Raw genomic sequence first — 17,035 nt, 5'->3', positions numbered from 1 at the left:
GGCCCAGACACTACTCTTTCAGATGCAGGTCCCTAAGACCTATTGGGCTGATGCTGTACTCACAGCATGCTACCTGGCGAATAGGCTTCCCTCTTCGGTCCTTGGTGGCACCTCTCCGTTCTCGATTCTCCGTCCTACCTCTGACCCTTTCCCTCTTACACCTCGAGTTTTTGGCTGTCTCTGTTTTGTCCACGTTCTTGGGTCAGGATTAGATAAGTTGGATCCTCGGGCCGAACGGTGTATCTTTCTAGGTTACTCTCGGACCCAAAAGGGTTATCGTTGTTCCAGCCCTCACCTGCGACGATCCTTTGTCTCGGCGGATGTTACATTCTTTGAAACTCAGTCATTTTTTAGTCCTCTATTTCTCTACTTAATACTCTACAGGAGGCACTTGATCATCAAGGCTGGCGGGCGGCTATGGATCTTGAGATGCAGGCCCTTCAAGCCAATCAGATATGGGATTTGGTCCCTCTACCATATGGTGCTCGCCCCGTTGGTTGTCGCTCGGTTTATGCAGTCAAGCACCTTCCTGATGGCACAGTTGAGCGCCTTAAGGCTCGACTTGTTGCCAAAGGGTACACGCAAACATTTGGGATTGATTATGGCGAGACTTTTTCACCAGTTGCGAAAATTCCTTCTGTCCGTGTCCTGCTATCCCTTGCTATGAATCATGGCTGGCATCTTCATCAGTTGGATGTAAAGAATGCCTTTCTTCATGGTGATTTGGAGGAAGATGTCTATATGGAGCAACCTCCTGGATATGTTGCTTAGGGGGAGAGATCTTCTCTTGTTTGCCGTTTGAGGAAATCCATTTATGGTCTCAAACAATCTCCGAGAGCCTGGTTTGGGAAGTTCAGTGCTACACTTATTTGCTTTGGCATGAAGCAGTGCGCAGTTGATCACTCCGTCTTCAGTTTTCAGTCTCAGGCTGGTTGTGTTCTGTTGATAGTATATGTCGATGATATCATTATCACTGGTAGTGATACAAGTGGCATTCAGAGGCTCAAATCCTTCCTTCAGACAGAGTTCTCTACTAAGGATTTGGGTCGTCTTCGGTATTTCCTGGGGATTGAGGTTGCCTATTTGACTAGGGGTATCTACCTCTCACAGAGGAAGTATGTTCTGGATCTTCTTGATGAGACAGGTTGTTTGGGAGTCAAGCCTGCCTCAACTCCTATGGACCAGAATATGAAATTACTCCCTGAGGAGGGAGTCCTGATAGAAGATCCAGGGCGATACAGACGGTTAGTTGGTAAGCTCATTTATCTTACTGTTACACGTCCAGATATTACCTTTGCAGTTAGTGCTGTTAGCCAGCATATGAGCTCACCTCACACTTCACACTGGGCTGCTGTACTTCATATATTGAGATATCTGAAGAGTTCGCCAGGTAAAGGGTTGTTATTTCAGAGGCATGGGCACCAGAGAATTGAAGGATACACTGATGTAGACTGGGCAGGATCTCCGGCTGATAGGCGGTCTACTACAGGATATTGCACCTTTATTGGAGGTAATCTTGTTTCATGGAGAAGTAAGAAACAAGATGTCATGTCTAAATCCAGTGCCGAGGCAGAATATGGAGCTATGTCTTATACGAGTGGGGAACTCATGTGGCTATGTTCCTTACTTTCAGAGATTGGATTTCCTCCTTCTCCAGCTCAGTTATACTGTGACAACAAATCCGCCATTTACATTGCCACGAATCCAGTCTTCCATGAGAGGACCAAACATATTGAAGTGGATTGTCATTTCATTAGAGATTTGATTCAGCGAGGCTACATATCTCCCGTGTTTACCAGATCTATAGATCAATTAGCAGACATGTTCACGAAGCCTCTAAGTAGAGCTAAGTTAGTTGATAATTGTAACAAGCTAGGAATGTTAGATATCTACATTCCAGCTTGAGGGGGAGTGTTAACAGGTCTTTAGGTCTTTATTGTAATGCCCAAGGGCATACTTGTCTTTGTACTTCACTCTTTATTATTTATATTACATGAGTGAGGGGGAGAACCCTAACTCAATCTTTTCTCACTCTTTACTTTCTCTCTTTTCTCTACCTCTCTCAACAGATATATTAGTTTTATAATTCTATGCCAGGTATACCCTTAATATATGGGATGTTGGTGGGCAAAAACCGATCAGATCTTATTGGAGAAACTACTTCGAACAAACAGATGGCTTGGTGTGGGTTGTTGATAGTTCGGATGTTAGAAGGCTAGATGATTGCAAAATGGAGTTGGAGAATCTTCTAAAGGAAGAGGTCTATTTAATTTTTCCCTCCCTTCATATCTTCTATAAACCTTGTCCACTTATTCTTGTGAAGGAGCTTATCTGTTCTTGCAATGACATGCACACTGCCGTGATAAGTTCCATATCCATTTGCTTTTGTTTGTATTACTATCCAATGTTGAGTCATTATCATTTATGTGCCGTGGATTTTATAAATTGACGCTTTTGTTTGAATATTATTTGCATTGTAATATTGAATATTTATTGATTTTTGTTTATAAATTTTATGGTATGATTTGGCCAATTATGTATTGCTGGTAGTATGCCATTAAAATGGAATGTTTGAGCATTACATTACAATTGCAGAGTGGTGATTGTTTTCATTTGCATTGGGATTTCCCCATTGGTTAAGGGTACAAATATTTCAGTTTTGCTATAAGTGCATTATTTTACTTAAAAAAAAATCCTATCCAATCCTTATATTGACTTGTGTCTTATAAGTTCCAGCCAAGGGGACCCACATGCTTTTAGGACATGTTGCCTTGTTTCTTATGGGTGTTAATATGCTTTTGGCATGTTTCTTTGAGTTTTTTGTACATTTTGCTTTGCATGGTGGAAAGAAGAAGTTTTAGAATGGTAAAGCAGTTTTTTCTATGAAAGCTTACATCTTCATTGATGAGAAAGTAGAAGAGAACAATGGCTTCATTTAGTTGATAATTTCACTAGTGCTTTCTTATTCTAAATTATAAGTTGGACAAGCATGATGGCTAGCAATTTTTTTTTTTTTTAAATTGACAATTTCATTGATACTATGAAGATTACATTGGGGACCAGGGGTCCCTACTTGCATTACATAGAATCAATTAACGGTGGCCAGGAGCATACTCCTAGGCCATAAAAAAACCAAAAGAAGTGATCTTATGGGTCAACCGCTACTATGAGGTCCACACTTCCATGCGCTGCCACCATGCCGAATAACTATTTTACTTCCGTTTCGAATTCTTCATCTACTATCGCAGCTGAGAGTGCCTTCACCATTCCCCCTTCCTTTCCTTTACATTGCCCAATGGTCTCAATTGAATCGAATCCAACAAAAAAGTGCCATATTTGTGGGCCCCATCAAGTCATATGACCTGCCACGTCACATAGACTTCTCCACCACTTTCTAGCTGGCGAATTTGATTTTCAATAATCCCGCTCAAAGGCCTGAAGCTATTGTGCGCCCCTAACCGCGCACGATAGCCAACCCATCAAATCCGATCTTCGGCGGCCTCCACCTTGCGCTACCGCCCGTCCTGGGGGATCCCTTTTAAACCACTAAGCCAAAAACGCTAGTCTAACCCTAGAGACCACCATTGTTAACCCTAACTTCTTCCTGTTCACCTCCACCAGAAACTAAACCCCTAACCTTACCTTTCCTTCCACTTAACCCTAGAGACCACCATTGTTCACCCAAACATTCTTCCTCTTCACTTCCACCAAACCCTAAATCCATAACCCTACGCTACCTTCTACCTAACCCTAGTCTCACCTCCTTCCTCAACCACTATGACTCCAGCCACCGCCTTCCACCACTCCAGCTAACTACCTACAACGCAAAACACCTATCCTAACCTAACACCCCGGCTCTTCTAGCCTCAACCTTGCACCTCAATCAAACCCATCTTTACCCCCCCAATCCCCATACGGCTACCCCAATGCTATATCCGGCTAGGGACTTTGTTTCTTTCAAATATATGAATTTATTTGTTTGTGAGGTCTTTTTAAATTACTATTTTCACAAGTTTAAAACAAGATTCTTCTTGCCAACATTTAAGATAAGCTATACATAGATGAGAAGAAAATAACACTACAAAATATGTCTCTTGTGAGGTTTTATTGGAAGAGGGATTATGTCATAAAGATCTTTGGGCAATTGAAGTAGAGGATATGAGGACATTGCTTCCAACAAAAATTTATACATGAAGATATGGATCCTCTTTCTACTAAAGAGATTATTGGCAAGTTAAAGTGTTAAACTGATGCAAAATTTGCTCACTGTCATGGTTCTAAAGGAGTCATCTAGAAGATAAAGGTGTTTCACTCTGTAAGCAACTCAGGGTATTAGAAATTCAATTTTCTTTCACCACACAACTAGAAGACAAAGGTGGTGAAGAATTTTATTGTTGTCGATTATTATAATCTCTATTCTTTAGAAGAAGAGAAGATTGGGAAGGGAATAAATATAGCCCTTTTAGATGATCATCATGGACAAAACTACCTTAAGAAAGTGAAAAGTAACAAAGCGAAAAAATATCTACCGCAAATAAAATAAAATGGCAGTTTCCTTCTTAATTTGGTGCATAATTCTATTAAGGTCTTCAAGCCTTCCTCTTGCCCAATGCTTTTTGTTGGAAACTAGTGGCATTTTCCTTGTTTTTTGTTCCTGTTTTTTCCATTATGGATTGGAGGAAAGCCACAATTGATATTCTTGAAATGCTAAGATCGGTTAATGAACAGCTGCACTATCAATGTTTCGTTTTCTGTTGCTAATTCTTTGAAGTTCCCATTTTATAAGCTAGATTATTCGGTTCTTCCAATTGATGTTATAGAACTCCATCTTCTCTCTTGTATTTTAGAGTCTAGTCCTAGCTTGAAATTATTGACATGGTTCACTTGTTTGTTACTGTTGGCAGAGATTATCAGGAGCGTCTTTATTGATATTAGCAAATAAGCAAGACATACATGGTGCTCTTACACCTGCAGAAATAGCCAAGGTAAGAGTATAGTGGTTCAATCTTTAGTACATAATTGTGGAATATGATCTTGGTTGAAGGTTTTCAGTGAATATGGTGAAATGTGGTTTGACTTAATTTTAACTGACCAGAATATTAGTCTAGTATCTTTACTTAAAATGTCGATTTCAGTTGCTTGTGTTTGCAATGCGGATAAACTATTGGTTGCGTGATAATTTTCCTCTAATATGCAACTAAAATAGTAGCTTGCCTTACAATTTATGAGCAATTCTTATTGGGTACATATGGGATTGTATTTGCTGACTCCAATAATCAGTTTTGGACTCACAATCAGTTCTCAAAATCCAAAACAAACAGGACCTTTGTGTTTTAATTTGATCAGAAGGTGCGCAGGACTCTGAATGCATGGTAGCTGTTTCTTGAAATACTTGCATATGGAAGTTCTTTCTCATGATGTACTTATCGATTTACTCATTTCGTGTGACTCAAGTGCATCGTTACTGTAGCAATCTATTAACCTAATAAATAATTTACACCCAAAAAATCTTGTGGCGATAAAATATTGACATCTTGTTTTTAATTCAGGCGTAATTACCACGATTTAGAACCTCAGAGAATTGCCTTTTAAAATCAGGAGCCAATTTGAGTCAACTCTTTAAACCTGATGCAACTTTTTTCTTGCTCATCAGACCTACATTAAGCCTGACTCAATTATGTTGATGCTCCTTATGATAGCGAGCATACTGATTTGGGCATTTCAGATAGTATAAGCCATAGTATAAGCCACGGTTACTGTAGATTTATGCTTATATCATGCTTTTTTTAATTCCTTATGCACACTATTACATGCATAGTCACCAATATTTGCCTCAGGGAATTTCTTGGGAAGTGTCTATGTAGGGAGATTTAAAATTTTCTTGTTACTTTGTCAGGGACAAACAGGAAAATAAAATATTTAAAAATATAAAAAATCTGATTTAAGAAAAATGAAAATAAAAAACGTAGTAAAATTTTCTCAATATCACCATGATATTTTCACAAAAAATGATAAAAAAGTAAAAATTTCAGGATTATTTTCGGGTTTTGTTGTTTTATCAAAATATCATGATAAAATCACTATATTTTGAAAAATCAGAGATATTTGTGACTATGATTATATGTATAGAATTCTCTATCGTTGAATTGTTGGGGGCTATAGGATCTGTAGTCCAACATTTTATGGTCATATAACTAATCATTTCAGGAGTTGTGAGTATACGTGCATGATCTGGATCAGTATCAGACTTTTTACTTTAAGTCCAACATTATGTGTAATTTTCCTTACGGTGCTGATAAATTCGTCCCCGAAGTTCTGCATTTGCCCCTCTAACCCCCTTTAACGATGATGTTCAGGTCTATTACTGCTGAAAAAATAAGTCAGGTAACCAAGGTTTTTGAAATTTATGGCAATTATAATTCAATCCAGCTTTCTCTGCCAATTGTGAGGCCAGAAAGGTAGTGGATGTGACAGAAAATTGTTGTAGGTCCAAGGTTAGATTAGAGTGTTGCAATCTGGGAGTCTTTGAAGGATTAGGTTTATTTTATTTTATTTTGTGTGTGTGTGTGTGTGTGGGGGGGGGAACTCTTGCAGTAGCTGTTGTTCCTGTCTATGATTAAAGATTTCAACGCTGAAATTTATAGCAACATGCTTGTGTGAATTGAAAACCGCATTCTCTTATTTATTTTCGTGATGCTCTTTTCTTTTTTTTTTGGAAAATTGACGTTTATTATTCCAAAAAGTGCCAAATAAGGGACAAGTTGTCCCCGAACAGGCTACAACAATATTGCCCCCTACATACACTAGAAGTAGCTTACATATCCGTTATATGCTACCCATCCCAATTCCCATTACATTACCCAATTGCCTACTTATATCGAATCCAACAAAAAGTGCCATATTTGTGGGCCCCACCAAGTTATGATACGTGTCCGCCATGCCATACAGACTTCTCCACCTCAATCCAGCTGGCAATTTCGATTTCAAGAATCCCGCTCGAAGACCTAGAGCTATTGTGCGCACCTAACCGTGCGCGATAGCCATCTTCACGACCCGATCTCCGGTGGCCTCCACCTCGTACCACCGCCAAGCGTAGGCGGACCCCCATTAAATCCGGCACCAAATCTGTTTCTTCCACCCTTTTCTCCATTGCTATATCCAACAACCCCGGGCCTTACACGGCCTTCTCCTTCAGCATCCCGCTGGCCTCTCACGGCCTCCACATTTGGCAACCTACGGGCCTCCCACGGACTCCCGGCCTCTACGGCCTCAACGTCCTTCCAGCTCCAGCCTCCCGACGGCCCCCAGGACCTCCAGATCTGTCCTCCAACCAAAAGCCAAAGGTTCTGAGTCATAGCTTTGAAAATTAATTTCCAGAAAAGCATGATGACGGGAATTAATATGGAACGGGACGTGGTCAAGAGGTATGCTATGATACTAGGCTACGAAGCGGGCTCTCTACCGATAACTTATCTTTGTCTACCTTTGGGTTTCGGAATTCCCAGTAGCTCAGTGAGACTCGGTCATTGAAACAATTGAACGGGACTTGTAAGAGAAGATACATCTCGCTAGGTGGAAGAATCACATTGATAAAAGCAGCCTAGCGAACATGCCTGTATACTTCATGTCGTTATTCAAAAAACCAATAAAAGTGGCTCTAAGAATTGAAAAGCTTCTGAGGGATTTTCTATGGGAGGGGGATGGCACCACCAAGAAGATGAAACATCTAATGAATTGGAAGAAGGTATCGAAATTGAAGAAGAACGGGGGCCTTTGAATTAGGCAAAATTAGAGCCCATAATACTTCGTTACTGGAAAATGGTTATGGAGGTATGGAAATGAAAAATCTGTGCTCTGGCACAAGGTCATCGGAAGGAAATACGGAACGGGATGGGGTGAATGGAATGCTAGAATCCCAGGCCCTGGCAAGGGGTCTGGGGCCTGGAGGTCTATCTGCTCTGTGAAGTCAGATTTCGAAGCTCTCATTCGCTTTAAGGTTGGAAAAGGATTTGAGGCCAGATTTTGGCACGACTTATTGTATGGCGACAAAGTGCTCTGCGAATCCTTTCCGAGGCTCTTTAGGATAGCTTTGAACCCCGAGTCGTCCGTGGTGAATTACCTAGTAAGAGAGAATGACATGAGCAGGGTTTTCTGGGATGTGAAACTGAGAAGGGACCTCAAGGATGAGGAAATCTTGGATCTCCAGTTGCTCCTCACACAATTAAAGTCCATGTACTGGTCGAATTTAAAAAATGACGAGAGAATATGGATACTAAAACCGAATGGGAAATTCTCTGCTAAGTCGTTTTTTGCCTCTATTAATAGTGGTTGGGCTTCTTCTAGCTGCAGGGTATGGAAGTCCATGGCTGCACCAAGAGTAATGGTCTTTGTACGGACACTGGTCCACAAGCGAATTAACCCTTATGACCAGCTTAAAAAAAGGTGTTTCCATCTAGCAAGTTGATGCTGCCTGTGTTTGGAGGCGGAGAAAACTCTCTATCATTTAATGCTGCACTGCCCCTTATCTTTTAAACTTTGGACTAAGGCGTTTAGAATCTTTGGAATGTCATGGATTTCTCCTAAATCTATCAGGAGAGTACTGCTAAACTGGAACTCTAGTCCTTTTGGAGACTTAGGATGATTACTATGGAGTACCATTCTGTATGCCATTGTATGGAATGTCTGGAAAGAACGCAATCGTCGGATATTTGAAGAATCGCAAAGGAGTGCAAGTCGTGTTATTGCGTATATTAGAGTGGAAATCATCTCCTGGGCAAAAGCAAAAAAGAGATTTCCATATGGATTATCTGGCATTCTACGAAACTGGTGGACGATCATATGGGACAAAACTATTCGGACGAAATCGATGCCAAAATGGAAGCCACCGCCCTCAGGTTGGGTTAGTCTGAACTTTGATGGGAGCTCCATAGGTAATCCAGGTAAAGTTGGGATTGGGGGTCTGATAAGGGATGAAAGGGAATCAACCATCATGTCCTACTCAGGACCGGTAGGTGAATGCGATGCAAATGAGGCAGAAGTAAGAGCCCTTCTTTTTGTTCTTCGATAGGCTTTTGAACATGATTTGAGGCATATAATTGTGGAAGGGGACTCAACTAATGCAATTAGTTGGGCTTCGAATTCTTCAAGGGGCCCTTGGCGGATTCAAGGGCTAATTGCTAAGATCTTGGACCTGACACGAATTTTGGAACCCAGGATTGAACATGGAAGAAGATCGGCTAATGAGGCAGCGGACATCTTAGCAAAGGAAGGAGTATTTAGGGAGACCATGTTGGTTACTGCTTCTTAAATTTAACTAATGTGGCAGATTCCGTAATTGCTTTAATTCCCGCATTTGTACTTGGCATGGGACATCTTGTCCCCACTCTGATTATTAATGAAATTGTCAATTTTCAAAAAAAAAAAAAGGGATCTACACTCAGTCATGCACAATAGGTAGAGAGAGAGAGAGAGAGAGAGAGAGAGAGAGAGAGAGAGAGAGAGAGAGACTATACATGTATAATTTGAACTCCCATGGAGAAGAGAACAAAAGCCACACTAGAAGACGACTTAGGGGCTTGTTGCAAGGGAAAATGGATTGAAGAGGTTGTTGGAATATGTAACATGCCTAAGGGCATAACGGACTTTGTACGTGTTTATGGTTTAGTATAAATATATGAGTAAGGGGGAGATTTCTCCAACTTATTCATTTTTCCTCTCTAACTCTTTTTCTTAACACTCTTAACATGGTATCAGAGCCTAGGGTTAGCGTGCCCTAGGGACGTCCATTGAAGACCTCTTGTCTTCTCCTTCTCCGCGCCGCCGCCACTCACTTCCATGCCCTAGATCTCTCTCCCTATTTTTTTTCCTTTTTTCTCCCTTTTCTTCTCTCTCTCTCTAACCTTCACGAAACCCTAACCCTAATCCTCATCTCGCCTCCCCTTCACAAAACCCTAACCCCATCTCCTGTTAATCTCGCCCCACCCCTCTGTTACTCTCTCCCCGCTCCACCCCCTGTTAATCCCGCCCCACCCTCTATCCCCTGTTAATCCCGCCACACCCCACCCCTGTTATTCCCCCCCCCCTCCCCTGTTAATCCCGCCCCATCCCCCTCCCCTGTTAATCACGCCCCCCACCCCTTATTATTTCCTTCCCCCCCACCCCCTATTAATCCCGCCATGCCCCCCGTCTGTGATTTCCGTCCCCCCTCCCCCCTTTTTCGGGATTTCCCTACCCAACCTTTTTTTTTCTTTCCGCAATCACAGAAACCCTATCCTACACCTAACTCTCCATTCACTCTTACCCCTAGTGTCTTGATGCACTAGATCTTCACTTTACATATATCTTTGTTGTTGTTCTTCGCGGCTCCACCTTGTGATTCATGGACTTCGTCTGGCAGTGTTACTTCAATGTATACCCTTATTGGAGCCACGTGTAGTGTTCTCGGCTTGCCCTAGTTTACCCCTTTTATTGGCCTTTTTCATTGTGTTGTGCATCACCGTTATCAAGGTAGTCGTCTGTTATTATGGATCCAGTGATTGAGAATCCATCAACATGAGTGGTTCCTGTCGTCCGCCAAACACCCTTTTCGGCATCTTCTTTGTCATCTTCTATCTCTGTGGATGGTTCATTCCCACAGTTTACTACTGTTAAGTTGGATGGGGCAAACTATGTTACTTGGAAGTTTGCCGTCGAAACCTATCTTGTTGCTCGTGGTAAAGCTCACATTATTCGTCGAGATCCTCCTCCTAAAACCGATTCCACATATGATCGATGGGAACATGAGGATGCTCTTGTTCGTACTCTTCTGTGGCAGAACATGGCTCCTCACATTGCCGGACCTCTGATGCTTTTCCCTAACGCCAAACAGTTCTGGGATCATATTACTCTCCTTTATTCTTGTGTAGCCAACATTAGCCGTATAAGCTTTACTTATTCCAAGTGGGCCCGTCTTCAATGTGGTGATCTTTCACTTGCAACTCACTACAGTCAGTTTGTGGCCTTATGTCAGCAGCTTGGTGTCTTCATGCCCCTCACGACAGATCTTACCGTCGCTGCTCGTCAAAGGGACCAGATCCGTGTTGTTCAGTACCTCGAGAGTTTGGGTCTGGAGTACACACATCCCAGTCAACAGATTATTGCATCTGGCAATATTCCTTGACTCACAGAGGTCTACTCCAAGGTTCAACAGTGCTCTCTTGGTGATCCCTTGACCTCTGTCCTTGTTGATGGCTCGGCTCTAGCAGCCTACGATGGTAGTACTCGCCCCAGTCGTGGTGGGGCCTCCTTTGGCCGTGGCCGTGGAGGTTGGGGCGCTGGTCGTACTGGTGGTGGCCGTGGCCGGTCGTTTTGCACTCATTGTCAGCGAGAGCGCCATCACATTGACATTTGCTATACTCTTCATTCCGAGCTTCGTCAGTCACGCTCGGCGCACCTGGGAGCTACTACTTCTTCTTACCCCTCTCCAACATCTGCCTCTGTCCCCGTGTCAGCGGATGACACATATACCTTATCCCGTGCCGATTATGAGGAGTTCCAGCGGCTTCGTCTCAGTGCTCGCCCTCCTACTGCAGGTTTCGCACAGCCAAGTAGCTCACCTACTACCCTTCTATCTAGCTCATGGTCATGGATTATTGATTCTAGAGCCTCCAACCACATGACTGGTAACTCTTCTCAGCTCCAATCTTTTCGTTCATTTCCATCTACATTTCAGTCCATCACCCTTGCCGATGGGTCCACTACTCCCATCACCGGTGTTGGTACTATCTCCCCTCATCCTACTCTTACCATATCCTCTGTTTTATGTGTGCCTAGATCCCCTTTTAGTTTGCTTTCAGTTAGTCAGATTACTAAAGCTCTTCATTGCTCCGTCTCATTTTACCCCTCTTATTGCCTATTTCAGGATCTCTCGACTGGGAAGACGATTGGAGGTGGGTCGTGAAGTGGATGGACTCTATCGTCTTGACTGCCGGCCGCCTACTGTTTTACATAGTTCTGTAGATACTTTTCAGTAGCGTTGTCGCCTCGAACATCCTTCACTTGAGCGGCTTCAGCAGACCCATCTGGTTCCAGGACCTCTTTCTTCTTTTCAGTGCGAGTCATGTGAACTCAGAAAACACCATCGCGTGTCATTTCCTTCCCGGGTCATTAGTAGGGTGTCTAGTCCATTCGAGTTAGTTCATGCTGATGTATGGGGACCCTTTAGGGTCGCGTCTAGCACTGGATTTAAGTATTTTATTGTCTTTATTGATGACTTTTCTCGCATGACCTGGGTATATTTACTTAAAAATAGATCTGAGGTGTTCTTTGCTTTTGGCACATTTCATTCTGAAATTAAAAATTGATATAATTGCAACGTTAAATGCCTTCGCACTGTGTTTACTCGATCAGTGGACCAGTTAGCCAATATGTTTACAAAGTCTTTGAACAAGGCCAAATTGAGTGATATATGTAACAAGCTGGGAATGTATGATATCATACATTCCAGCTTGAGGGGGAGTGTTGGAATATGTAACATGCCTAAGGGAATAACGGACTTTGTACGTGTTTATGGTTTAGTATAAATATATGAGTAAGGGGGAGATTTCTCCAACTTATTCATTTTTCCTCTCTAACTCTTTCTGTTAACACTCTTAACAGAGGTGAAGGTAATGGTAACCCATCGGAGAGAGATGAGACTTTGGGGTGGAGTTGTTGGCTTTTCTGTCACCCAGGCTCTACATATCTTAATGGGGTGGTTGTTAGATAGGGCGATGTGATGGTGAAGCCAAGCTCAAATGTTGGCTACTTCAAGATAAACATAATTTGTTGCCGCTTGTCTTAGCCGGTAATACATTTTAACGCCACTGTTAAAGGGGGCAAATTTATCTGCGCCCTTTTCCTTATTCTGTCTACACTTGGGAACAATAAGATATGTGATCCCAGTAGATGTTGATGCATTTATTTTTCAGGCTGAAGGCCTGTAGTCCAACTCCGATCCAAACATTTTTTGGATTTATTTAGTTTCAAAGAGTACTTGAACTAATCTCTTGCATATACACAATTCCTGAGAATAATATATACCCTATCTATGTAAGCATGTTCGTGGGGGTCCTGTATTTCTTGGTTTCAATAGGACTCCTTGCGAGCGTTGTTTCTATCTACTATTATCTAAAAATAATCAAGTTATTAATGACTGGGCGAAATCAAGAAATAACCCCTCACGTGCGAAATTATAGATCTCCTTTAAGATCAAATACTGGTGTTCTCTTCTCATTGAATTTTATCCACTCTAAATAATCTGGATTTTTCAGGCTGAGGAAGTTCTATTACTATGCAGGTTCTGATTTTGGATGCTATGGACAAAACCAGGCACTGTGAAATTGTGGGTTGTAGTGCTTACACTGGAGAAGGGTTGCTCGAGGGATTTGATTGGCTCGTTCAGGACATTGCCTCCCGAATTTATGTCCTCAACTAGCGTAGTCTGTGTAAATATATCTCTTTGACACGATTTTCTCCTGAACTCTTCTGGGAATTTCTGAACTTACTCCTTCTGGGAATTGCACTTCTGGTGAAGGGTGGTAGGTTTTCCCATTCCTTGTCACTTGGGTCATAAATAATTTATTTTTGTGCTCTTTTTTGCTGCTTCTGATTTTACCACTTCTAAAATGCTCTCTCCGTAGCATCTCAAACGAAGTGGATATTGACACAGTTGCCTTGGTATTTTGATTTGAACTGAGTTAAATTTGAGTAGCCATTAAATTTTCCTCTCTCTCTCTCTCTCTCTCTCTCTCTCTCTCTCTCTCTCTGTGTGTGTGTGTGTGTGTGTACACACATGCTGCTTGCAGCAAGTTTGAGGAGCAGCGAGGGTGAAGGTAATTGCTACGAATATTGATTTCCAAATAATGTCTCGCAGAAAAGATTTGATCAGTTTTTTTTTTTGGTACTGTTGTAGCTGATTTGGAAATCTATGGATATGATCCAGTTCGAAATCTCAACTGAAAATGTGAGAAATCCAAATCTAAATCTTGTTGGTATCCAAACATGGCCTTATTGAAATGGGTTTTCATGACTTTACTGACCCATCAAGGTGTTCTTTATTGATGACTTTTCTCGCATGACCTGGGTATATTTACTTAAAAATAGATCTGAGGTGTTCTTTGCTTTTGGCACATTTCATTCTAAAATTAAAAATCAATATAATTGCAACGTTAAATGCCTTCGCACTGTGTTTACTCGGTCAGTGGACCAGTTAGCCAATGTGTTTACAAAGTCTTTGAACAGAGCCAAATTGAGTGATATATGTAACATGCTGGGAGTGTATGATATCTACATACCAGCTTGACGGGGAGTGTTGGAATATGTAACATGCCTAAGGGCATAACGGACTTTGTACGTGTTTATGGTTTAGTATAAATATATGAGTAAGGGGGAGATTTCTCCAACTTATTCATTTTTCCTCTCTAACTCTTTCTCTTAACACTCTTAACAGAGATGAAGGTAATGGTTTCTCTCAACGCTCTTAACAGAGGTGAAGGTAATGGTAACCCATAGGAGAGAGATGAGACTTTGGGGTGGAGTTGTTGGCATTTCTGTCACACGGGCTTTGCATATCTTAATGGGATGGTTGTTAGATAGGGAGATGTGATGGTGAAGCCAAGCTCAAATGTTGGCTGCTTCAAGATAAACCTAATTTGTTGACGCTTGTCTTAGCCGGTAATACATTTTAACGCCACTGTTAAACGGGGCAAAATTATCAGCGCCCTTTTCCTTATTCTGTCTATACTTGGGAACAATAAGATATGTGATCCCAGTAGATGTTGATGCATTTATTTTTCAGGCTGAAGGCTTTCAGTCCAACTCCGATCCAAATTTTTTTGGATTTATTTAGTTTAAAAGATTACTTGAACTAATCTCTTCCATATACACAATTCCTGACAATAAAATATACCCTATCTATGTAAGCATGTTTGTGGGAGTCCTATATTTCTTGGTTTCAAATAGGACTCCTTGCGAGCGTTGTTTCTATCTACTATTATCTAAAAATAATCAAGTTATTAATGACTGGGCGAAATCAAGAAATAACCCCTCACGTGCGAAATTATAGATCTCCTTTAAGATCAAATACTGGTGTTCTCTTCTCATTGAATTTTATCCACTCTAAATAATCTCGATATTTCAGGCTGAGGAAGTTCTATTACTATGCAGGTTCTGATTTTGGATGCTATGGACAAAACCAGGCACTGTGAAATTGTGGGTTGTAGTGCTTACACTGGAGAAGGGTTGCTCGAGGGATTTGATTGGCTCGTTCAGGACATTGCCTCCCGAATTTATGTCCTCAACTAGCGTAGTATGTGTAAATATATCTCCTTGACACGATTTTCTCCTGAACTCTTCTGGGAATTTCTGAACTTACTCCTGCTGGGAATTGCACTTCTGGTGAAGGGTGGTAGGTTTTCCAATTCCTTGTCACTTGGGTCATAACTAATTTATTTTTGTGCTCCTTTTCGCTGCTTCTGATTTTACCACTTCTAAAATGCTCACTCCGTAGCATCTCGGTCGAAGTGGATATTGACACAGTTGCCTTGGCATTTTGATTTGAACTGAGTTATATTTGAGTAGCCATTAAATTTCTCTCTCTCTCTCTCTCTCTCTCTCTCTCTCTCTCTCTCTCTCTGTGTATACACACACAGAGAGAGGGTGCTGCTTGCAGCAAGTTTGATGAGCAGCGAGGGTGAAGGTAATTGCTACAAATATTGATTTCCAAATAATGTCTCGCAGAATAGATTTGAGCAGTTTTTTTTTTTTTTTCTCGGTCCTGTTGTAGCTGATTTGAAAATCTATGGATATGATCCAGTTCGAAATCTCAACTAAAAATGTGAGAAATCGAAATCTAAATCTTGTGGGTATCCAAACATGGCCTTATAGAAATGGGTTTTCACGACCTTACTGACCCAGCAAGGAAAAAACAGTTAAGAGCATGATAATATTTGTGTGTGTGTGTTGGGGGGAGGGGGGGCGGTGTCGCATATGGCTTACTAATACTAATAGGAGCTCTCATCCGTTTTTCAGCTGGGTGGGAAAGCGATTTGGCCCCTCCCTCCGATATTCAGTCTTGCTGGCCGGTTCACGATTTGGCATAGGGCCCCCCGGAAGCCCATTGGTTTGATGGCACGGCAGGGAAATAATAGGAATTCCAGTTTCTCTTCTAAACCCTTTCACAGGTCTGTCGGATCCAGTTTCATCAGAGCTTTTCTTTCTTCGAAACTGTCTGTCTTGGGACTACCGGCTTGCGTCTATTACCTTACTATCCTATCTCAAACAATCCACGCAATGCTTCTCAATTCAGCAGATGCCAGCCTACCATTGGACTGTTGCCCCTCTATATTTACTCATTCAGGTATGTCGCGTCTTTTCTTATTTTTCCTTTGTGGCTTCCTTAATGTACATTACACTCTTGCCTCTGGAAAAACCTGTAATGATTTTGAGGCCCTGGTTGGATAGCAGGAATTTTCTAGAAACGTTTAGAAAGGATAAATATTTCTAAAGTCTCTTCCTTTTACACATGGAAAAGATAAATAATGCAGACACCCTTCTGTTTCTGCTCTGGTTTTGTCAACAGATCCACTTTGGATTGGATCCACCTATGACTTAGTAGGGATCCATTCAAATTCTCGGATTTGGAGTGTTCTTCGGATCGTACTTTCCATGTCTTGGTCACGATCCCTTTCATATTGGACCCTTCATCGGTGTGTCCTGGTAGGTACTACTTACATTGTACACAGTTAAAATTCTCATAAGAGCGTGCAGTGCAGTGCAGTGGGAGCGTCAACGGGTGGAGAAGGAAAGAAAAAGAATGATTCAAGACCTGAGAGAGATGAATGGCAAATGCTAACAATAAGAACAGTTTGAAAAAAAAAAATGCATATGCTTATTTTTACTAAAATACCCATGAAATAAAAATTAAATTTTGTTTTTACTAAAACAAAGTTCTAAAAAATTGGATGTTATTTTCATAAAATGGTATAATAAAATTGGATTTAGGACTCCCACAGGTTTT

The 17,035-nt window shown here is 41.5% G+C and overlaps 1 long non-coding RNA gene across 10 annotated transcripts in view; it reads left to right on the top strand.

The window, feature by feature from the left end:
- LOC143851039 (uncharacterized) overlaps positions 1-16,970 on the top strand; it is a 34,622-nt gene extending 17,652 nt beyond the window's left edge. For 5 of the 10 annotated variants that reach the window (XR_013236186.1, XR_013236184.1, XR_013236187.1 and 2 more), the window contains 5 exons: positions 4,905-4,985; positions 13,316-14,367; positions 14,468-14,691; positions 15,184-15,424; positions 16,048-16,523. This is a non-coding gene — a long non-coding RNA (uncharacterized LOC143851039). Of the gene's footprint in view, positions 1-4,904; positions 4,986-12,636; positions 12,824-13,289; positions 14,368-14,467; positions 14,692-15,183; positions 15,425-16,047; positions 16,524-16,597 lie in introns of those variants that run through there. The other 5 variants (XR_013236182.1, XR_013236189.1, XR_013236183.1 and 2 more) reach the window with 5 other exon arrangements.
- Positions 16,971-17,035: the final 65 nt, after the last annotated feature.

The sequence above is a fragment of the Tasmannia lanceolata genome, unplaced genomic scaffold (assembly GCF_043159265.1).
Source record: "Tasmannia lanceolata isolate RefF3 unplaced genomic scaffold, GAP_Taslan_0.1 ptg000018l, whole genome shotgun sequence".
Classification (NCBI taxonomy): domain Eukaryota; kingdom Viridiplantae; phylum Streptophyta; class Magnoliopsida; order Canellales; family Winteraceae; genus Tasmannia; species Tasmannia lanceolata.
The sequence above is the reverse complement of the archived record's forward strand: the minus strand, read 5'-3'. Positions and strand labels throughout refer to the sequence as shown.